Source organism: Nothoprocta perdicaria, unplaced genomic scaffold (assembly GCF_003342845.1).
Source record: "Nothoprocta perdicaria isolate Ctin4 unplaced genomic scaffold, notPer1 scaffold_236, whole genome shotgun sequence".
NCBI lineage: Eukaryota > Metazoa > Chordata > Aves > Tinamiformes > Tinamidae > Nothoprocta > Nothoprocta perdicaria.
In genome coordinates, this window is record NW_020455462.1 from 353,783 (window position 1) to 377,829 (window position 24,047).

General features: G+C 40.1%; 1 long non-coding RNA gene across 1 annotated transcript in view; it reads left to right on the forward strand.

Annotated features, from left to right (window-relative positions):
• Positions 1 to 1,289: 1,289 nt before the first annotated feature.
• Positions 1,290 to 24,047, forward strand: part of LOC112947550 — a 36,521-nt gene continuing 13,763 nt past the window's right edge. Inside the window, exon 1 of the long non-coding RNA XR_003249428.1 lies at positions 1,290 to 1,320. This is a non-coding gene — a long non-coding RNA (uncharacterized LOC112947550). The remainder of the gene's footprint in view (positions 1,321 to 24,047) is intronic.

Sequence of the window (24,047 nt, forward strand, 5' to 3'; positions counted from 1 at the left end):
CCTTGGGTTTCTGTTGGGGCTTTGGTTATGGGGCTGTCAGGGTTTCGTGGGAAGGCAGCACTGTGGGCGTACCAGGCAGATGCTGCAGTTAATGTATGTGTGTGCAGACATATCCGTCAGGAGCTTTGGGATGAGACCAGCAGCACGTGGGCCAACTCCCCGCGTTCTCTGCAGGCAGAATTCCCTCACAACAAAAAAATCTCTTCAGGCAAAAATAAGAGAAATTTATGTTGTGTGATGGGGTGTTTGTTTTTTGGCTCCTCAGACGTATCTCTTGCATGACAAGCTGCCTTCCGTCCTCAGAAATGATTGTGATAGATGGTGCCTAAATGGTGCAGGCTTCTTCCTGAATGCTTCTCATGCGAGCTGCAAAGTCACATAAGTGCTTTACTCCAAGCTTAAACTGAGAATTTTGATTTCTTTTCTATGTAGTTCAACAATTTTGGTGTGATGCACTTTTGCTCGAGCAATTAAGAAGACAGATGAGTCTTCTGTGAAGCACAATGTATTTGTTATATTAACCTACCCCCCACATTGTTTTCATAGTAACTGGCTTTTCTCCTCCTGCAAGTTGCTGGTTTTTTTCCCCTGTATACAAGTTTATTTATAAAGCTTTACCTCTGTGACATGATGGCAGGGCTGAGTGGAGGGAGGATTTATGTCAACATGTCACTTATATCATCGAGTCCTTTTGACAAGTGACAAAGTAAACAATGGCTAATTAAAAGCTAGAAATGGAGGCCTAAAAATGGAAGATTGTGATATGTTATTTTACGTGCTGCTTGGATGACTGGTTCTGCACTGAAATTCTCTCCTGGAAGCTTTTTTTTTTCTCACAGTGTTTTTTATAAAACTCAGTAGTTTTCTGAATTGTTTTCTAGTGGATGTGGCTGACTCTTAAATTGCTTAATACTTCCTGCTGTGCATCCCGTTAACATCCTCAGTTGCTCCTCAGAAATGTATTTTCATTTATTACTGACTTGCAATTTAATATTAATTTGCAACAAAAAGAGCTGATCAAAATGGTATCAAGGCAAGACTCCTCGCAGCTCAGCGTAGTGCCCCGTTGCTATGGCAACTGAGGAGCACTGAGGTTTACACAATCACTAAAGTCTCGCGTGCTGCCCCCTGTATAACGTGGGGGCATATACATGCATACGTACCTGCACAGGAAATGTCCCCTTGTATGACATGATGGGTGCGATGGGATACACTGCCAGGCTGTGAACCTCAGCTGGACCAACAGCTGCTGCTGCTGGGGAAAAAACAAAGAAGAGGCAATCGGGAACCCTCACTGCAGAGCCCGAAACACCACAGAAGGTTTGCAGTTCTCCCGTTTGTTCCATTTGGGACCGAAACTGAATTTTGTCATGTATGTTTTTATCCAGCTTTGTGCTGTTTCCTTCTACATAGGCTTAAGGTTTGCAGGAAGGAGGCTTGGACAGCAGGGAACCCCTTAACGTTGCCACGGTGGTTGTGTTGAAACAAGACTTGCTGCAACAGGTCCTGGTGGCAGACAAGTGTTCAGAGTCACCGGCGGTGGGGACAGAGTCACAGGACGGTGGGGACAATTGGATCATTGGCCTCCCTGAGCTGAGGCTTTGGTGCCCGTCTCATTGATCTCCTCCCTTCGCTTGGACTCTGTCCCTGTGGATGCTGCAGCCTAATGGGCTTGGAAGGGTTATGGAGCTGAGCGTTGTGTGAGTCCCATTGCAAAACTGATAAAACATCCCCTAGCTGGGCAGCGTCCTAGACCTTGGGCCCCGGGCCGCGCTGGTGTCTTTCTCTTGCCTAGGATAGATAAAAAATGCGCCTTATCTCCAGAAAGCATCTCACTGCCTTCTCAGCTGTGTTCTCAAATAGGGAAACTTTAAAAATCTCTTAATGTCAAAACGTTTTCTGAAGGCACATTGGAGCAGAGCTGCAATTCTGTTCTCCGCAAACAAACATCGCGTGATGGAGAAGAGCTTTTTCTTTTCCCCGTGCCGGACTCAGAGCCTCCATATAAGCCCATGACTATAACTCACTTCACGTATATACTCCCCATCCTTGTATACCTGCGGGAGCGGGTGGCGGAGCTTCCAGTGAGACTTACGTGCCAGTGACGCTTGGGTTCCGCTGCCAAACTGCAAATTGCCAATTGCAAAAGTGTGCACAGTTAGGAGATGTGAACACTGGGGAAGCCAAGCAAACGTCTGCGTGGAAAGCAGCAGTATGGCCATCAGACTGGGAAGGGCCTTAGATTGAGAAGATGAGGACTTTATTCAAGGCTGATTGTGAGATCGGTTACATAATTTCTGCTAAACTCTTTTACCCCTTGCCATTCGTAGGCTCTCCGCTTCAGGTATTTAAGGTAGCGAGTTGGGAGGGAGGTCAGCAACTCTTATTTTTTTGAAGCACATAATCCATTAAAGCATTGGATTAGAATGGCCTTTCTGTAGCAGTGCTGATAATCATAATAACCATAAAATTGTGCTAGTACAATGTACACCAGTGCTCAATTTATTCCAATTATGCTGTATTTTGCCATTTTCCCCATTACTGCTTTCTCAAGGAGGCTTTCAGTTCAGGGCTGTAGACATCCATTATTTCCCATAGTCATTTGATGGTGTGTGCTGATAGTTGGGATAAAGTTTCTCAATTTTATTCTGTCATTTATGCTGTTATATCTTGTTATCAGCTATAGGTATTAATGTTAGTAGTGTGCTGTTTTCAACTGTGTGAATAAGGTCAATGTCCAGTCTATTTTTGTGTAACAATAACATTTAGTTTGCTGAGAGTTTCCCATAGAATTTGAGAATATTGTTTAGTAGAGGAGAAATATCAGTTTTAACGTTGAAGTCTTCCTTTTCTGTCCCTCTGTGGGTTTTGTTTACTTGTGTTTTACAATAATATGTGAAAACAGGAAACAATCTAAGAATCACCGAGGCAATGAGATCTATTAGATGAGTGCCTGAACCTCACTGTGCAGCAGCAAAACCTCCTTTGGTAATTTTGGCAGCCATAAATAACGTAAGTTTCCAAGGATTGTTCCTCAAACCAGGACAGTTTAGCATGTAAAATACTGCTGGTTTTGTCCTTTAAAACACCAAAATGTTTTGGGAAAATTAGGCTTGTGAATTAGCTGTATGCATGTCCTCGTTTTAGACAGGTTGAACACCAAGTATGAAGGAGATCTAAAGGAGAGCTAAATCCCATCAGGAAAAGCTCTCTCTTTAAATGCGGTCTTTGAGATTCTTATCTCCTATTTGGCCCCCTTTGTAGCAATGCCTAGAGCAGTATAAAGGAGATTTAAAGCTTTTATTGTGGCTGGTGAATCATCACAATCATGACGTGGCCTTCCAGGCTCTTTAGGCAGTTGCGGAGTGAGTGAATGCAGCAAGGGCATGTCCTGATGAAGAAAGGATGGCAAAGAAAGAGGCTATCGCATAATAATCTGCGAAGGGCCCAGATAAATCTGTGCACTGAGAGCATCAGAAAAGCTGATGAAACCTGAAATGTGTCTCATTTCTCAAGCTCTGAAGAAACTCAATAGTGGATGGAATCAAAGCCACGCGTCTCTACACCACTGGAGCACCTATATATACTACAGAGAGCTGGGCTTGCTCTCCCTGCCTGCAGAAAGCTTTAAAAGACAACCCTTTTTCTCCTGTTTCCATTCGAAGTTGGTTAACTTGACGTGTGGAAGTGAATGCAGGTACCATGAACTAACAACACAGCAGTTTGGGATAGGAAGAAACCTTAAAACTGTGGAAATAAACAGTTAAAAGCCAGAAGGCTCTTAAAATGATTATTGCAATATAGTTTAAGTTACCTTATTAGCAGATGTTTTGTAAGAGAAACATATAGTTGATTGACTTCATTTTGAATGCCTTCTAAAAGAGTAGTATAATTAATAGAAACACTCACACTTAACTCCTAGTAAGCCCAGTTTTAAGCCTTGTGTATATTCTGATCTGTGATACTGCTTTGTACTTAGATTAAGTACGTCTAATATCTCAAGGAACCAAAACCTGATGGTTTTTGTAAATATACAGCAAAGGTAGAGTTTGTATCTTTTAGCTAACCTTCAAAATATTTTTAATAATCCTGTTTCCAGCTTTACTTGAACCTGAGTTGTATGAGTAGTAGAAGCCCCAAAATGAGGAGGGAGCTGGAGTCTGTGGAATTGTGTTATATTGCCTAATCCTTTTTATCACCATAAAAGAAATGCCTCTGGATGAGCAGAAATTTAAAGTCTCAACAATTTCTAGCTGTTATTCTGTGTCCCGTATCTAGTACAGATGTTATCTGGTTAATTTCATATGTTGCATCATTCCTTTGGTTTCAGGGAAGTTGTTTCTGATTAAGACTGGTGACAGCATCAGATTGCATGTTTTTGTATATGTTATGAGTTAGCAACTTTCGAATTTTTGCACTTAAAGCTTCACTCTACCTGTGGGGGGGAAAGCATCAAGACTTTCAAAATCATCAGTAAGAGCAATGCAGCTTTGGAGACTGGTGGGTATCAGGTAAATGGGTAATTACAGCTGATAGTTGTAACTTTTCACATCATTTTTCACTGATTGGCGTGCTTTTTTCTTGATAGCCTTACAAGTTAAGGACAAAGTGAGTCATTGATTAACTGTCACCCTTCTTGGTCGTCCTTACTGAAAGAATTAGTGCTAGCCAAAGGGCTGAGGGAAGTGAGAGCTGCTTTTACAGATACTCCTTGAACTAGGAGGAAAAAAACTGCTAGAGGGCACTCCTTTCATTTTAAAAGTCTAAATCTATGATGTTTCTTCAGAAATGGCTGGCTCGCTACACTGCTCTGCCCTCCACAATTAGTCTTTAATCAATAAAGCAGAGAGATGTATAACATCGGAAAAAATATTTGCATCTGCCTGTTACAGTGATTAAAAGCAAGTGAGAAAATACTTGGGAAACACAAGTCTGCAGATTTGCAGATCGAATGACAAGTTTTCCATGTAGTTAGGTAACAAATTGTACTCGTTTCTTTGGCATTACAGAAACACCCAAAACAAAAATACATAGACAAATGGATGAAGAAATTCTCCAGTTTTGCCTGGCAGAAGGACAGGACTTGCCCTGTGGTTGGTTCTTGATTTGTTTGTTCACATTTTTTTGAGAAAATATTAGAATAGCCCAAACTAAGAATCCAAAATCCTTTGAATTTTGGGAATACAGATAATGATCCCTCAATCTGAATTTGCTCTTGAAGATGGGGCAACCAAATCTGCTCTTGGAAATGGGTCCATTTCTGTATGTTTAAACACATGTTTAATTACATTGCTTCTTGTTTCTCCTTCACTGGTCTCCAATTCCACCTTATATCCAAATACACTATTTATAGTTTGTTTTACGGATAGTGGACACTTGCTGTATCTAATTATTAATATATCCTCTTTCAAAGCCTGTTGCAAAGGCAGCCGTGCATTCGCATTGCTGCAAGGCTGTGCTACTTTACTGTGATTAATACCAGCTTTGCAAATGCTCCTTGTCTCAGTCCTAGCTATTGCTAGAGTATAAGTGATGCTGTGATGCTTCATAGAAAAGGATTTTTACGTGTGCCATGTCAAAATATTTCACTGCTGTTCTAGTCTGCAGAATGAGCCAGTCCTCGTGACTCATGTGGAGGAATATCCTCCTCTTATTCCCTAAGCAGTCTGCTATTTCTGTAATTATGATTTAATGTGACTGTTGATAGAACAGCTTAAGATACTGTTTTTATGTGTTTTTAGTAACTGCATTTGTACATCAGCTTCTTAAATTGTAGTAATTAAAAGGGTTTGTACATCTGTTATGGAAAGGGTTAGTTACTAAGTCTGTTGAAGTAATAGCATGAAGAACTGCAATTTGGGGTCTCCATATGCCTGTGGAATATAACTTAAAATGTTTCTCCAACATTGCTAGCAGGAATTCCATTAACTGGGTAGTGAGGAAAGTCTGTAAATGTTGTGATTTTGAAACTTTCTCTCTCAAGATTACACTTTCTCTCTTTTTTTTTTTCTCTTTATTGGAGTTTTACTTAGTTTTTGCCATTTTCTGTAACAGCAGTTTTAGGAGTAATGCTTTATGATGCCTAAAAGCAAGCTAGATTACAAAAATATTTCTCTAAATCACAAACTCTAGTTAAGATTTTGCTGCCGTGATGCTCTTTGGTCCCATTCTCTTCTTTTGCAGACTTGAGTAGTAAACTCCTGCCATGTAAAGTGCCTTCCACAAGAGATGTGATGCTTTCAAACCACAGTGATCATGAGGAAATGACTAATAAAATCCAAGGGAGATATAGGTAGTAAATATAGAAGAGGTGAGGGGGCACACTGTACTTCTCAATGCGGGGGCTAATATGCCTAGGAATTTACTAACAGAGAAAAAACTTAGGGTTGTTTCTCTATAGCTGTAATACCTGAAAAAAGCAAATGCTCTGCTGTTTTCTCTGCATGTAGTACCATGTGGTAGACATCTTTCTGATGATTGGTAGCAAGTTTTTAGACCAAATTAATATAATTTAAGAAAAAAAGATTCTTAAATTGGTCTAGCAGCTTTGTTGCCAGTTAAAAGAAGGTGCATCTCCTAGGGAGGGTGCAGATGGCCACGAGCTTCTGCTTCTCTGCCTTTTCTTCATACTGGCTCGTGAGAAAATCTGTTGCTCTGCCATGTTTTGGGACCCTTGTTCTCGAAGTTACTTGCATAAATTCCCTGCTGCATTTGACTTTCAGGTTTCTCCATTGCAGATTTGATTCTTGAATATTTTTTAAAAAATATAAGCTATATCCTTAGAAGCACTTTTTAATTTGGAGTTATTATATATTAGCAATAATATAGAAATATTATATATTGCTAAATTGCTTTTTGGAACAATATTTTTGGAACTTCATGTTCTCACACGTCCTGCTCCCATGTGTCATGGAGTGAGGGAGGTGATGCAGGGTGAGGGGCTCTTCACTCCCCTGAGAGAAATACCTGTGTGTGAATAAGGCTGTTCTTGTGGGTGTTTCTTCAGGGTGCTCCCTTCCAAAACACCCTGCGTGGGATGGGAAGCTGCATGGGATGGCTTCCTTAGTGCAGGAGATGCTCTTTAGCAGAGCTTTTGTCCTTGTTTTTGCCTCAAGAGATAAGCGAGGAGATAGATGCAACATCTTTGCCAAGTTCATAGGTTGTAATAGACTGAACCAGCAGAGAGAAGCATGTATGTTTATGCATTTATTAAAAAAGTAGCTTATTCTTGCAGCACAAATTAGGAGTCTGTGTACAATACTGTACTTTCTCAGGCAACTCAGGAGCGGGGTTAAAAGATGAGGTTCCTGTTTCTCTTAGCCTGGTCTTTTATCTTCTTCACATAACCAGTGTAAACAGGACTACTTTATACCACAGATGGCAGTGACTGCACGAGAACCCTCCTCACGTGCGACTCCAGGTAGACAGAGCAGGTTCTGAGCGGCACCTCGGACTCAAATGAGAGCGATGACAGCCCAGGGCTGAACCCGACCCGCAGAGCTTTGGTGCCGCTTAACGGGTAACGGGACTGCTCTTGTTGCCGCCTTCGGCTTAACGTTCTGCAGGGCTAACACCAAGCAGGTTGGGTTTACTCCTGAATTTAGGACCTAGGGTGTGAAGATCAGTGGAGACCTGCTTAGGGGCAGTTCTGTTCAGTGGCAGCTCTCTGCACAGTGCTGTTTGCGTTGCAGTCAGCGAGGGCCAAGTCTTCTGCAACGACTGCTCATTCACACTCATGAACTTGCTTGGTGTGTTTATATTACTAAGAAAAACCATGCAGCAAGGTTCGTTTGCCGCCTCCTCCGTTTTGTCTTTTGGTTATATCTGCTCATTAAGATTTGTAGAAAGCAGGTGTGATTCGCCTTTAATGGATTAAGCCTGCATTGCTGATTGAACTCCTTTCATAGCTTAAGCTCTTAATGATCTTTGAATAGCAAGATACAAAGAAGCTCGTGGTCGTCACTGTTTCCTGCTAATTACTAATTCTGTTTCCATAAGGAGTTTTAATGTTTCTGCCTAAAATTAACCGTGCGTGCCTTTTAGAATGTGTATTTAAAAGAACTCCTGCTGTGGTGGAATTTTATTTTGTAGAATTCCTGTAAACAGGCGAAAATTAACTTGTGCATCTGGTTTGCATAAGTAATAGAAACATTCCAGGACATGCACCCATGAATGAATGACTGCCACATATACATGTATGTGAAATAGCCACCCACTTGTATAGAACGTGAGTTCAACAAACTATTGCACATGTTTCAGAGCATTTTGGGTTACTTTTCTCCTTTCCTTCTTGGCACGTGTATGGATGAGCTCTACATATTGCAGAAGAATGACTGCAATGATCTTCAAGAAATAACAGAAATCCTTGCTTCTGTCAATAATCCTTATCATTATATAGCAAACTGGTTGAAGTTAGCTGTAGATAAAATGAATACAGAATGTTGCTTGTACAAAGAGTACCTCCAAGTGTCTAGGCCATGTATGTAACGTATGTTCACTCGCACAGTGTAGCACTCAGATGTCTAGCAACTTGAATCCAAGTTAAGGAACTACTGAACATAATGTTCTTGCATATCCCAAATGCTTGGGAATATGTTGCTAAAGTCACTCAGACTTCTTCTGGTTGCTCTTTCCACAGTTAGCCGCTCTCATTTGCCTTTGACTGTTGCATCTTGCTGATCAGTATTGGTGTCCTGGAAATCCTTGTCCCATTTTTGGTGTCTGAGGGTGTAGGGGCTCTCCCAAAGCCTCTGTTGGTTGTCTTGGGGCTTGTTTCTAATTCCTCTTCAACCAAGGACTCGGTTCACTTTGGGTTTGTTTCTCACATTTTTTCAGCTCACTATAGCATATTGCAAGAAAGTGAGCTTATTCATCCATCAACCTAAATCTAAAGTAATAATTCTTAGATTCTTTGATCAGTATGCATTTTATACAGGGTTCATTCTCATATTGGCTGTGTTGTGGCATGTGTCTTCCCTACACATTTTAATTGGTCCCAGTGATGTAAAATGACGTTGGGAAGGTTGATCAGTAGTTGAGCTTTGAATGTGACGTGGCCCCAAGCCTGTCCTCAGTCCACCAGGGCCTCAGCTGCCTGTGTTCAAGGCCAGCTCTAATAGGATGAAGCTTGACCTTGGGTATGCCTCTTCAGACTCCAGCTCACCCCAGCTGCCTCTGCAGCTTTCTCTGCTCTCCTCATCCACGTAGGAGAGCAAGACAGAGGTAGAACATCTTCCCCCATCACCCCCATGAGCAGAAGACTCGGGGACACTGTGTCCTTAGTAGCAAAATCTCAGGACAATGTGGACTTGTCGTCACCTCCCGTGTCCTCCTTGAAGTAGAGGTGCTTGTTGTGCCAAGGACCCAGGGAGACGCTGGGAGGGTGAACATAACACTGAAAAAGGCGTTGGTACTACAGCTGCTTTTGTGTAATGATTTTTAACTGCATTGTAACGAGGCTCTTCTCTAGTAATAACAAGTGTTTGCATCTTCATTGTGTTGTTAAGAACTTAATTAGACTAGCAAAAAAAATTTTAGCTCCGTATGTATATGTGGTGCGTTTCCTTTTGCGCATGACAAGGTTTCTGTGCAGCAGACCCTGCAGCCTCTCCTGTGCTCGTCTCGGGTTTTAGTGAGCTGATGCAAATCACTAATGTGGCAGAGAACTACCCTGGAAAAGAAACAAAGCAAGAAATCTTTGTAAGGGGCTTTATCGACTCCCAACAAAATGCTGGATTCCTACCGGACCTGGTGGGTAGGAGCAGGGCTTGTGCTGACGTGGGCAGGAAAATGGCAGGGGAGAAAACTCATTTCTTCTGGTAGCACTAGTAGCAGTTAGTTTCAGCCATCTCCTCTGAATGCAAATTCACTAATTACCCGTTGCTTTTCTCTCGCTCTCTTCTTGTTTTATTCTCCTCCTTTGCCCTTGTTGCAAAACAAGAACCGTCACAGTTAAGGATACCCTTACTGATAAACAATTTAGTTGCCAATATTTAGGGAATACCACAACGTATTTCATAGTGCTATATTATTTTATTGTTATGGGCCCCTACTTCAGAGGGCAACTTTGATCAAATAGGAAAGAATTTAAAATAAATAAAAGTAGCTTAGCATAGGTGAATTCCTGTCAGGACAAGTCTCCCAGCAAAGCACGCTTGCCTTATGGTCTAGATTACTCATTTATCGCTAGCTTTGCAGACTTCTTTTTTTTTCTAGCAGCTGCATATGGTCAATTCTCTCCTTTTTAATATTGAATCTCTCTTAATTGTGCCTAGGAGTCATTTTAATACAGATAATTGAACTTCAGTTAATTCTGCATATGTCGTTCCAGATTAGTTGCTTACTCCTGCTGATTTAAGGCTGGTATTACTCATTATGCTACGGGTGCTTTTCACTCACTGCCACATAGGCACTTCAGTGTGACTGTTTTTTAAACCTTCTTTGAACACATTGTGTTTGTTCCTACTCTGTAGGAAGCTGTAGCAGAACATATACAATTATTATAAACCTTCTTCCTTCAAAAAAAAAATGCTGTGATATTAACCTTGATTGTTTCATGGTCAGTAGTAAGATCAGCTGGAAGAAAATGAGAGTTTTCACTCTGAATAGGCGGCTTATTAACAAAACATACACTTTTTTTAATTCTCACATAAGGAGATGGATGCCCACATATTTGAGCGTCTGAGCCCTAGAGCTGCTGCTGCCAATTTTGACTCTGCTAAATGACTGCAAGCTAAGAAATGCTAAGCCGAGATCTGGAAGCCATGAGCAGAGGCTAAAACAGATGTGAACTTTGTAAAGATGCTCCAGCACGCTGAGCTACAGGTAGAGGTGATGTTGCTAGAATGGGTTTGACTCCAAGTCACTCTGCATCGTGTTGCTTTTGGCAGAGAGAACTTGGAGTTTCAACTGTCCTCACCATTGTACAGGAGGAGACACTTCTCTTATTTTTGTTCACATTGTCAAAGATACTTTCATCCAAAATTGGTTTAATAGTGTCTATAAAAAGAGTAGATCTGGAATGTACTTAAATTCTGCACGATCAGAGTTAAAAGTCCCAAGCTGGGGTGTAGTATGGGAGACTACTGCTTACTTGTGAGGAGACTAAAAGGAGGCCCAAAAAGAGTGTTGTATTTTCCTTTTGAAATGGTGTTCCCATTCCAAAATGCCCATAACTATTATATGGAAGAAGAGTATATTAAGTCATTATTAGGCTTGCAGTGGCAGCCTCTAAAATACGTAATTTGTTTACCTTGTGTGAGGAGAGCTTGATAAGGGCTGGGCTTCTCAAATTTACCTCTGGGATGCTGCATCTCCGTGCTTGCCTCTATTCATTACTGTGGCTAATTACCACAATCTATCTTGATTGGAGAAATTAAAGTCCTCTTCGAAATGCATTGATTGAATTCAGAACTTAAATTAGGCTACAGTAGAGAGAGAAGCTGGCAATATTGAAATTCAGCAACTTATGGTTGAGAGTTTCCCTGTTTCATTGGCTAAAAAGCATCAAACCTTCCCATGTGGCCAGGGCTCTGTCTCCGGAGGCGCAACTGGAGAACACGGAGCCATCGTGATGTGGATTTCAGCTCAAATGCAACAGTAGAACTTCTTTGCAGCACCTCCATGGTGAGAAACTGGGTACGCTCTGGTTGGAAAGTCACAGTCTCATTTTACAGCCCTTTAAAGTTGCCTGGTGTGATGAAGGGAGCTCAGGGCAACTGTCCAGAAGCTGCTGCAAGCAGCATCCTAAAAAAGAACTGAAAAGTGATTAGACCTGATAGGACTTCTTTATCCTTCCTGGCTTGCACATAATTAAATAATTTTAAAAAGATCCCTTAAAAGTTCAAGGTTTCTATAATAACATGATGCAGTTGTCTCGCTGTGGTCAGCTGGTAAAACTGAGACACTGGATTCACTCAGTCATAATCAATCACAAATGAACAACAATCTTGTATTTAAAATAAATGCTTTGCTCTGAATCACAAGGTATAAAATTTCAGTAAATTATTCCCAAGAATTTGATAGTCTGGAGGAAAAATAGAGCTGATCCTTGGTTCTTGAATTCCTTCTCCTTTTTAAGGAGAGCATCGCTGTTTAAATAGGAAAAATCCTGTTTAATGCATAGCTATATTTTCTGGCCTTAAAACTGATTGGATGTATGATTTTTCTAGTCTGACCTCCTGCATAATGGCCAGGCATTAGAATTTTTCCTAGTGATTTTATAGTGAGGAGAGTTGTATTCCCTAAATAGATAAGAGAGCAATTATTAAGAATGATAAATTGCTGTGGAATTAGAGTAGACTTTTTATTTTAATAAAAAAAATCCTTAAAAACTCCAAGTATCTCTTAAATTTCATTAGGTGGGCTATTACAGTGGCAAGAAACCTTTTGTTATGGAGCAATTGGCGTTTATTCTCCATTTTAATCATCATCATCCATTTCTCACCGCTGGCCGTGGTGACTGTAGTGTCAATCATGAAGGAACATGTAGATATTTTAGGGCTATTGAACAGGAGGGCGAGCAACGTGTGCGGCTCCTCCTGCGCGAGATGAAAAAGGATCCAAGGCTGATGAATGTTGTTTATGTCTCCCTAACAGCCCTAAACGCATCTCATAGTTTGGTGATAAGAAAATATTTCCTTGTCAAGAGACATTAACATCTGTTTTTTGAGAAGTTTAGTCATTACAGGCTTTGCCTGACAACTCAATGTAGAATAGCTTGATGGATAACTGAGTGAAAGGCTTGAAAGGTCTCCAAATTAAGTCGGTGCTCCAGATTTAATGAGGAATGCTGGAGTACAATAGTATTATAAATATTAACCTTCAAACAGAAGAAAACTTTTGAATAATTTTAGTGATATGAGTGAACGAGTAGAGTGCCCCAGACTTCAACCCCAACTACTTCTCTTTCTTATAGTCGCTATTTCCCCTTCAGAATTTCTTTGTATTTATCAGCAATTGATTATCTTGACCTTTGGAAATATGTACTGCAAAACCAGCAAGAATCAGAAATAGTCATCAGAATGGAAAAGATCCACGGTGGGCTGAATGTTAGATTGTGAGCAATCAGTCTTAATCTGTAAAAGTAGTTATTTTAAAATAGCAAGAAATAATCTATACCTTTACTGAACAGCAGCTTCATATTTTCAGCATCCTCAGAAACCCTTCCTACTGCTCTCACACCCTTGGCACAACTGAATGAAGGTTTAGAAGAGTATGAATAATAACAGAATTGTTATAGCTTCTCAAACTGTAAAATATGTTGCTTTTTTTTTTAAGGTTATCTGAGTGACATTAAAGCCTAATGACTTCCCATAACTGGAACAAAGTCCTTCTATGCTGATGTAGCCAAGTGGGATATAGGATCATCTGGTCATGTTTTGGAAGTTATGCATAACCACTATATAAATGTATATACATATATATGTGTATATGTGAACACAGAGTCATTCCTGCTGTTTCTGAGCTTGTCTTTTGCCATGTTTCCCATTTGAACGCTGCAATCCAGGGATTCCTGCGGAAGGAGCCTTTGCAGCACACTGGTTTTACTCGCCCTCATTTGCAAGCCCAAAGCGCCTGTTTTGTCAGTGATGTGGGGGATTAACGAGTTTTTAATGTGGGACAACAGTCCCAAGACAACTTGCATGGTATATGATTATAACTGTAAAGAAAACATGAAATACCCTTGCTCCTAGAAGAGAGGGTTGTATCATCTGTACCTATATTTGCTCTACAGAGAACAGAGCAAAGCTCTTCAGAAGCTTTTGTGCTACTTATCTATCTTGTCATATCCTGCTTTTGGTTCTCTTTTCCAGCACCTACGTTTGTATTTCTGCTAGGAGCAAAGCAAATACCAACCCCTCTGGAAATTCTAATGAATTTAAATCCAAATGTAAAAATGAGTTGCAAAGCTTTAAGGAAATATTTAAAGCTGCTTAAAATAGTAAATCATTAGCAGATTCATCGTTAATCACTAGCATTACAGGTGAGTATGTAAACCTGTGAAAACCTGAAAACCTGTGGCGCTTTGGCTATACCTGGATTAACAGGGTCCGTGGGAATTAATTTATAGTGCAGTTGCTGACAGAAATCCTGTGAGAGCTGCTGCACTGTGTTCTGCACTCGAGATGGTGCAGAAGCAGAGTCTGTGTGCAGGCAGCTGCTTTCCCTTGGCTTTAGCTTAACACCGCACCTGCATAGGATTTGTTACTTAGTATTGTATTTCTATACTCCTTAGAGGGAATTACTCCTTTCAGACAGCAGGCGTTCCTGGGGGACTGCATGAAGTGCAAGAAGATGGGTTCTCCTTACTGCAGGAAAAAACATGTCACTATGGGCTGCTGTTCTTCCAGCGTTAGTCCTGGAATAAAGCAGGTATCACAACAGCCTGCAGAGGATGTCATCTTTTCATATATATATATATATACATATATATATATGTATATATATATATGAAGTATATGTGTGTGTATGGGTATATATAGTGCTTGGTAAGGCAGTGTTGAGTTTGTATTTATAGCAGACATGCAGCGGCACTTGCCTCGTGGAATACAGTTTAAAAGGATGATTATATGTGTATATATACATACATGTGTCTCTGTGGAAAGTGGAAATGCCTTATAATAATGGCTAATACATTCAAAGTAGAATTTCACAAAAACTCCAGCTAAACTGTGAGTTGAAAGGAAGAAGAGCAGGTTTTCACTGGGCAGGGTTGAGTTGGAATTGCCTACTATCTTTTTTTCCTCTCCGATGTCTCTCTAAAGATGAATGAGAGTCACGCCAGAGAAATCACAACATCATAGGTGTATATTTTAAAGAAAGCCTGTTCCTGTCAGGCTGCTCTCTGCTCAAGGCAGATTACTTCTAGCTTTTCTCAGCCTCTCAGAAGTGTATCGCTGGCAACTGGAATTTGTGCATTAGAACAACACCGAGCAGCAGGGCATGTTCCCTGCGTACTTAAATACAAAAGTCCTAGGCCCCAACTTTTTCCTCTTTTATTTTCAATGGAAAAATTATTACCACCGTAAGACTGTCAATTGATCTCAAGCCAAGACATGATATCAAATTGAGTAATTCAGGCAAGTGAAAAGATCTCTTGTAGAGGAATATGGCTGTTCAAGCATAAAGTGGAAAAAGAAATCATCAAGAGGTACAAATGGGAGTTAGGCACTTAAATTCAGGTGGTTCTGTGAATAGTTTGACTTGTTCTGCCTCTCGGCCTCCCTGAATGCTTTCGGGTTAATGTGTTTATTATGAATTGTAAGAGCTGTAAGGAATGACATGCCCTGTTTAAGCCATATGTGCTTTACTTCTGAATCTCTATCCATGCAGGTCCACGCAGCCGGTTTGGGCTTTCTGCAGGTTAGTGAGTTCAGTTATTTGTGCTTTACAGTCACTAAGTGCTGCATTTTGGTTCATGTTGGAAGAAATCAGCCCTGAGAAGGGTCCTAAGTTGCCTCCTGTTCATTATCCCAGCTGTATTTCACCACTGAGTAAACACAGTTAATCCGTTGCTTTGATTTCAGGAGTAAATGCATTAGTGCATTCATATATATTGCTGATCACAGCAGCCTCTGACAATGAAATATGGTATTTACTGATTTAAAAAATGCATAGGAATCAACATGATCCATTTTGAGCATCTTGGTGATAGGGAAATTATATTCTGACACCCCAAATGCAGTGGAGGAAGGATTCCACAGTGTGAGAGTTGTTGGTTGGAAAACGGTAGGTCACCAAAACTGACATTTTGAGGGGAACCATGTGTACGCTAACATCTGCATCAGGAGAAAGTCCTGAAAACTTTGATTCACTTAGAAATAAGTTGTATGGTAGGTAATACTAAAGTATTTCTGGTTGGATTTTCAAGTTGCACAGTAATGCAGAAGTGTGGATTTTTTTAAGATTAATTTGTGAATTTTTCTTGGCATTAGGTTTCCTAAATCCTAAATGTTTTACAAATTTTGTGTATATTTGAGAAAGTATTTTTTTGGATTTCTGGATCGAGATGTTTTTGAGAGTCTTGAATCAATTCAGAGTAGCCTTTGAAATATTTCAGATTTTAGAAAACATCTGTACCTGACAGTGCTTCACATTGAGCAGACTGTTTTCTAAACAGCTTTATCTACGTTTTCTGCTCGTGAATTTATCTCCCCATCTTTCATTCCCTTTGCTGCCTGTATTAGTTATAACTGTTAGTTCATTTTAGGTTTGATTAAGAGTGCAGCTTTTATCTTCATTCTTTCAATACCAAGCATGGGGATCATTCTCATAATGTCATATGCATCTTTCTCTGCATTGATTGCAATCTGCTATGGTAAAAACTTCTTTAAAAAAAAAAAATCCCCGTTCCACTTTATCTCTTAGAGATATGTGCAAAGTTGCCCTTTCTCTAGTCCTTAATTTTAATTCCTGCTGTATAACAAACTTGGCGATAATTCACCTCAACATGAGGACTGTCACACGAACCATAACCAACTGGTGCGAAACTGTCTGGTTTTTAACCAAGTGGAACAGAGTCACCAAAGATAACTGCAGGTTGAATTTAATATGTTGCAGGACATATTGATTCATGAAAATTATCCTTAGAGGAAGGATGATGGGCCATGGGGAACAGATGAAGGAAAAAATATCCTTACGACTTGCAGAGGGCCAAGGACACTAATATAAACCAGGAGTTTAAAAAAGAAAATTACAGAAGTGTTTTTGTGACAGCTGTAGTGGGTAGAGTGAAGATATTGCAACAAATGAAGCATTTTTTTCTTGCCATGGTGTTATATGAATTAATTGGAGAGAAGAAACCTCTGTATTTCCATGTTAGTGGGGGTGGAAGGAGCATTGGCTCTTTCTGGACACACTTAGAAATGGAAGTATCTACCCATTTTAATTATCTTCGAGATCAAGGGTGTGTAAATAAACATATATGTGTGTGAATGTACATATATATGTATTTGTGTATTAAGTAGCTTTGTAAACTTAGTGCAGGCTATCAGTGCAGCAATAAGGTGAAAAAGTATGGTGTTTCATTGAAACTTCACTGTGAAGAACAGAGAACATCCCAGATCTTCTGCAATGAGCTGTGACAGATAATTAATAAGCGGAAACAGTTGAGTAAGTTCATAATAGCACTTATTTTGAACTCTCCTGCCCCCATTTGAAATGTTGAACCATGACATAGGATTTAAAGCAAACTATGTTTAGTATTTTGAGATTAAAATCTCACCAATGTGTTTTTAGACAAGTTTCACTTACAAATGGACTCTTAATCCTGAACCCAAAGCAGCCCCTCTGTTGCCTTCCTAAAATCCTGACCTGCACCTGGGTTCTGGCCCCCTTATAGTGCAATCTGTGCAATAGTAATAGCTGCCCTTTCCTCTTAAGGTTCATTTAAATTAGGATTTACTTCCCTATTATTTCTAGGGTAATAGGAGTCTCTGACCAGAATGTCTTCATATAACTGTCTCAAAAGGGAAGTGTGAGTTTCCTATAAGGTGGATTACTTAATATTCTAAAGTGCCATATTGAGATGTGTTGAGTCTTGCTTTTTGCACTTGGAAATAAGCAAGTGGATTGAACAAGAGGAAGAGATCCATATTCTCTCATTCCTCTTGCCTGCCTAGTTCAATACGTCTAGACTAAGCCCCTTAAAGCAAATTGAAGAAACTCCTTGGATTCAGCGCCCTTGTTCTGCGCTCGGCTTCAGGGCACCAAAGCGAAACGTCCCGTTTGTTCCTGCTGGGACAAACGTCAAACTGCCGCCTGCCTGCAGGCTCGGAATTAAACCCAGAATTAACAGCAGGCTCTAGGCTTGCTGCTAAGCTCGTATTAGATCCTTCAAGTCCCGTGAGGCTAAAGCAGAAGTTTTGCTGTTTCATTGTGACTGTGGGAAGGAAAATGGAGCTATTTAATTTAGATGGAGCTTAGGGTCTACTGTGTTTTTAGAATAGGCTCTCCCAGTAGGCAAGTTGGCCATTTAAGCAAATTAAGCTTTTGCTAACATGGAAAGCTGCTTGTCTTAATTGAGGATTTTGTTCCCTGTTTCCTTTTCACCTTCTTGATGCTGCAGCAGCCATAAGACTTTGTTTGAACTCGCAGCTCTCCCAGTGAGCCTCACGCCAGCGCTGACATTTCATGCGTTAAGTCCTTCTTTCTCATCTTGATCCGGTGTAGAGTCTTATTTTAATTTATCTGAGTTTGATAAGATTGTCAACCTCATCTTCCTTCCTTTATAATGAAATATGAAAATAGCTTTATGCTCTGCCTGTGGTTTCCTTATGCACGCATTGTTATTTCTTCTGTTTGAATGAAAACTCCAGAAAATACAAAGCTATAAACTTGTGCTATGTTTTTTATTTCAAATTCTGCATTTTTTCTTCTCAGTGACTCACTGCTCTTCCAGGCAAGTCTATGGAAAACCTTACTGCTTTTGCAAGGCTTCTTTGGATGATTTTGTCCCTTAGCAAAGATTCCCTGAAAACTTGGTTTGCATTTTGTCTTCCTTTGCTTCTCTCTTGTGTGCGATCAGCATCCTTTGGAAATTCAAACAACCCTTCATTCAGAGAGATTTATCTGTTGCTGAGTATCTTATTTCTATAATAGTTTCAGATTTTGTAAAAGCTTCTGTTGAACCTTTTGCCTAGTTTGTGATAAATTAAATTTTAGAAGATGCACAAGATACTTCATTGCCTCCCTCTGAAGTGGAGGTAGGAGAGAGGAGAGATTTCATCTCAGGAATTTGCAGAAAAGGAGATTCCATGTGCAGAGCAAGAGACTAAATTTATTAAAAAAGTTAATCGAGTGAATATTTTTGTGGTCAGATTCAGAGCTCATTAAAGCGACTTGGTCATTAAATCCCAGCCGTTCATTGACTGGAGTTCAGATTAGGTGGCTCTTCCCTTTTCCTTCTCCAAAAACAAATTTTCTGAATGTTCCCATCACAGCAGCCTCCACTTCCCTAGTTGATATGTGTATATCAGTTTGTGTGTGTACATCTACATGTAAACGTAGATTCAGTTTGAACATGTGGCTGGGTGTCAAGTAGCTGCTTCTGGCTTTGGGAGCTGGAGAGAAGATCCAATAGACTCCAAAGAATCTCAGCTGGAAAAGATCCCTGGAGATCCTGTAGTCCAAAACCTTGTTCCAGGCAGGTCCAGCTCAGTGTGCTTGAGTTCAAACAAGCTACAATTAATTACATCCTGTTCAATATCCTTCATATATAAGCACATAAATGTGCATATATATTTCAGACTCTGTTAATTGTGCTTAATATGCACATGTATGGGTAAAATAGCCCTCTGCTTTTGGGTGCAGGACTAGATACTTGTTACCATATTTTTCATCTTCAAAGCTGAAAATCATAAAATACACATTCTGCATAAAGGAGGCATTTTCCATAGCAATCTCTTTGTGAATTTATTATTTTTCTAGTAGACTTAAGTGATTATGTCGTTTTTGGCAGCAGGGGAAGTCTAAGCAGGTTTGTGATTCATTTGTTCGTGAAAGAAAAGCAGTGCTGAGATGCTCCATGAAACAGAAGGACTAGGATTAGGCCACTGAACTGCTGAACCCTTGTGAGGAGGAGGCCTCCTTTCAACTCCCTCAATGGAAAACATTCATTGTGGTCCTTGTTGGATTTAAAGAAAAAAGTAATGATAAAACTCATCTTTCTCACTCTTGGGGAACTCTGGTATTGATTCTAAGCTCTCCTTGAGGGAATTTGGGGCCCTAGGTACCCGTGATGATTGTGTCCCCCAAGAAATTTCTGCACCAGGAGGAAAGGGTTTGTTTCTGATGGTCTCTTGTGTCATCTCATCGTGTGCCACATCTGTACACAGCTGTTCCCTGCTTTGCAGTTAGAACCAAAGCAATATTTAGCTGTATTCACATGTCCAGCTATGGACTTGCAGATCAGCTGTAGCTCTTTCTTTATTTCCAGTGTGTGAGGATTTTGAGAACAGCAGTAAGTATTTAAAGCCTTGTGTTGATAAAAGCAGCATTTTTATAGATCCTCGCCCATATTAAGAGAAAGAAATGCCACAGTAAAACAGAATTGGGGTGCTTTTAGGGACCTCACTAAAATATATGTCTGTGGTTAAGCTGATGAAGGGAAAATAAAGCTTCCTAGAGGCACCTTTGTTATCTCACCTGTTCTGTAGACACCAGTGTTATGATGTAGTTGTGTGATTTCTGATCCTTGATGGGTTCCTGAAAGGAAAACTGCAGTTCTCAAAGTTACCATCTCAATGAAGTCAGGATCTTTTATTTGGTGGCCAAAGAACCCAAAAGATGGTCAGTGTTACAGTTATCTTTCTTAATATTACTTGCCCGACCAACCTTGGTGTTCCTGGTTTTGCATTGTGGTGTCCTTGCTTTTATTCTCAAGTTAAATTAATCTTTCTTGTATGATTGCCACTTTTCTGTGATTTCTACTCTCCTTTTAATTATTTTTCTTTTATTTTATAGCAAATATATTAGTGTTTGCTGCTTTGAAAGTAAGTTTGGGCAACATTCAAGTCATTCATCTCTTGAGCCTACTGCCTTGACACCAATGTAGTTATAAATGGTCAGTTATAGAACTTAGAGACAAGGATATAGGGCAGAAATTTTAACCTAGCTAAAAATAACTGCATAAAATCTAGCTGCTTTTAAATTCACTTTGGTTTGAACGTTGAACTTGAACCCCAGCAGTGTCAAACCTCCCAGGGGATGGATGGGTGGGTATTGGAGGAGGATTGCCAGCTCTTTGTTCAAGGGGTTAGAGAGCAAATAAAAAACTAATTAGCAGGCATTAATTAGAACAGGGTGTTCTGGTCAGTGGTTGCATTTGCTGAATACGATTTATACAGGTGCCTTGTGCCAACCACACAGGAAAGGAAGGGAAAAGTGCAAGATGCTGAGTGTGTATAAAATATATTATAGTTAAGGCAGTAGGCTTAAATGGCTGATGTGATTAATTGTGCTGTATCTTAACTGCTGCAGAGTAAAGGCAGTGCCTTCTACACCCATGTCTAGCTCTCTTCCTAGAGAGGAGTGAACACTGTAGTTCTGAACTGTTTGTTTAGTCTGTTTGCACAACTGTTGTTGAGTTCAGATGGTGCTAATAAATCAAAATAAAAGCTGCTTTAAATTGGAAAGCTTCGTAGTGATGAACTGGAAATAGTTCGTGCCATCAGAGGCCCCTGTTAAGGCCACTGTGAATATAACCCCTAAGGCGTGTCGCAGTAGCTGGGTTGCAGATGGCATTGGCTTTGGAGTCATTTTGTCTTTTTTTTTTTTGGTTTATAATATAAGGCTTTATAATCCAGTCTTTATGTCTAAAGAAGATTCTACTTGGTAGCTACTTAAACAAAAATGTGTAGACTAAATTTCATGGTCAGCTTGCTACTGACTTTGGATTTTTTTCATGGTAATTCTGTATTCTTTAGTAGCATTTAACATCAAGATGTTCCACCCTTGTGCCCAAGTGAAACTGATGTTGTTGAGAGACACCTCGGTTTTGTTTCCCGCTTGTTTTGCAGGCAAGAGCTCAAAGAACATCTGCAAAAGACCAACGTAATCCCTTAGCTAGTGGAAATAGGAGAAGTAATCTCATTAGGTGCCTAGCGAGGCTATGGAAATAAGTGGTAATCTCATTGCCTCTGAAGGACGTTCAAAATTGAATTTCACACTTTAAGTTGAATATTACCTGAGAGGTGGTGCAGCTGAGATGTTGTCTTGCTCTCTACTGGGCCTTTCATCCCTCTTGATAGCTTTTTTGTTTCTTGAATCTTTAGTGTAAATCCTGCTAGTATTGAAATAGTTTTGTCAAGATGAACAGAAAATCAAACAGTTTCCTAGTTTTCGTTCACACCTCATCATTGGTTTCTAAGGAATAACAGGCAGCTCTTTCATTCTGGAGCATTCTGGATCTCTGGAGTCCTTCAAGAATGAAGGAACAGAAGAAGTGCCACCAAATTGTGGTAGCACCTACAACACATGGACCTCCTGAGTCAGTAGATTGTCCTTCAGAACTGTATCATGTCAGTGTAGCACCTCTGGGAAGCATCAAATATGACCTGTGTGGGCATGGAGACAAGTCCAAGCACAACCGGGCCAGGTTTGGAGAGCAGGACGTCTGATAGTGAAGGAGCAAAATAACGTTTTGTTGACTCGTGTGCTGGGCCTGAACGCCAGGTGGGTGCTTCAGACCCATTTTGCTGCCCATAAAATAGCCACAGTGCTTTTATACAGATTAATTTTTGCATGAGAAGCAATTTTAACAAGGTCCCTCTATTGTGGCTTTGCATGGTGTGAATCAGAGCACAAAGCTAAGTGTGTTGACTTCAAGATTGTAGGGGAAGTTATAGGAATAACCACCTTCCTCGGTGACATTAATGCATCACAGGACAGTGTTCCACAGGACAGGCTTTATTTTAGCAATAGAGACATGTTTGGTATAATTAAAATTTATCCAAATGTCTTTTATTTGTGTGCATGCGTGTGTCTAGCCTAAATAAAGATGTCTGTGTGTATCTATGTGGAAATCCTGTTACAAGGCTGGTGAAAATTTGGCGTTTAAATTAGATTTGGGTAATTAAAACTTGGCTGTGTGAAACTGTTCTATCTGTCCCATATTGGAGAATAGGCAGAAAAGGGGGAGGTGGGGAATTTAAAACTCTCAAACTCTATAAGATTTGTGACTCTGTGCAACCAAATTTTTAGTGGAGAGCTTATGACTAGTATAAATTACCTATATAACATATGTATATCAGCACAAGGGGAAGGAGAAGTCAGTACACGTATTCCCACGTCCACGATAGGAAGGTTTTTCAAGCCTTCTGCCTTTTATTTTCTTATTTTGGTGATAGCAGCATCTTCTGATTTAAGAATTAAAGTAGGGATAGTTTAAGCGTTGCTTTTCCTGTACCTGAAAATTCCAGTTCTGCTTAAGAAATTGGGTAGTGACTATAGGATTTTTTAACAAAAAGTTTGTAGATGGAATGAAGAACAAATATTAGCTTTAATTTGTCCCGTGAGCAGAATCTAAGCTTTCGCAGGGCCATTCGGAGCCTACAAATTCACAAATATTCTGTGCAAATGTTTGTGATTCTTTCAGTGGCTGGCAAATAGGCATTGCCCTTTAGCCTCCCGGGTTTGGGAGACCAGTACTAAATGGGGCAATTGGTGCTATATTTTTTATTAAATAATAAATAAGAAATATCCTTAAAATATCACTCTGAACAAGAGACCTTTCTCCAACATAGCATCATTTTAATATTTGAATTCAGTTGCTCAGTTTAGTGGTGTTTCATTTGGGGATCAAGTGGAGCAATGGCGAAGGCAGCCGAAGTGAAATAGCCCAGGAGGTTGTTATACAAATTTCATTGCTGGCGGGGAAAAAAAAAAAAATGCAAGTTCTTTTCCAACCTCTGATTGCTCCTGAAAAGTTTCTGGTGATTAAGGATTAATTTGTAGCAGGTCCTTGGTAGTGGCTGAGAACAGCCCGTGTGCTTCTCGTGACAGGTTCCAGCCGTAGGCAGCTTCATCACTTTGCTCCCTTTTGCTCTGCTCGCCGCTTTTTTGCTATGCTGACCTTTGAAAGAAAGCAAATAAAGAAATAAATAGTCCTGGTAAAAATATATATAAATATATGTTTGAAGGATTTACTGTCTTCCAGCAGCTTCATGAACCTTCCTTGCCCTTAGTGCAGTGAAGAAGGAGCAGCCCTCTGAGCTGGGACATCTGCCGTGTCTGGGACTGCAGATTCCTAAATCATAGGAACAAGCAAGAAATAGTGTTAAATGTTACAAAGTTGGGTCTTTACTGTTCAGATGGGTCAGTGCTCACAGGTGAATTGGGTCTGCAACAATCCTCGTGTGGGGGTTCACAGGTGCAATATTGTGCTGTGCTCATCCCTCTCTGTCTCATTATTTCTCATAAATATCATCCCCCTTCCCTACCATGGATGTGCTTAGAATGGGATAGTGTTAAAATAACTCAGCCAGCTCTGTTTAATATAACCATAAATAAAAATTAATACTATGTTGGAAACAGACGTTTGCCTGAAT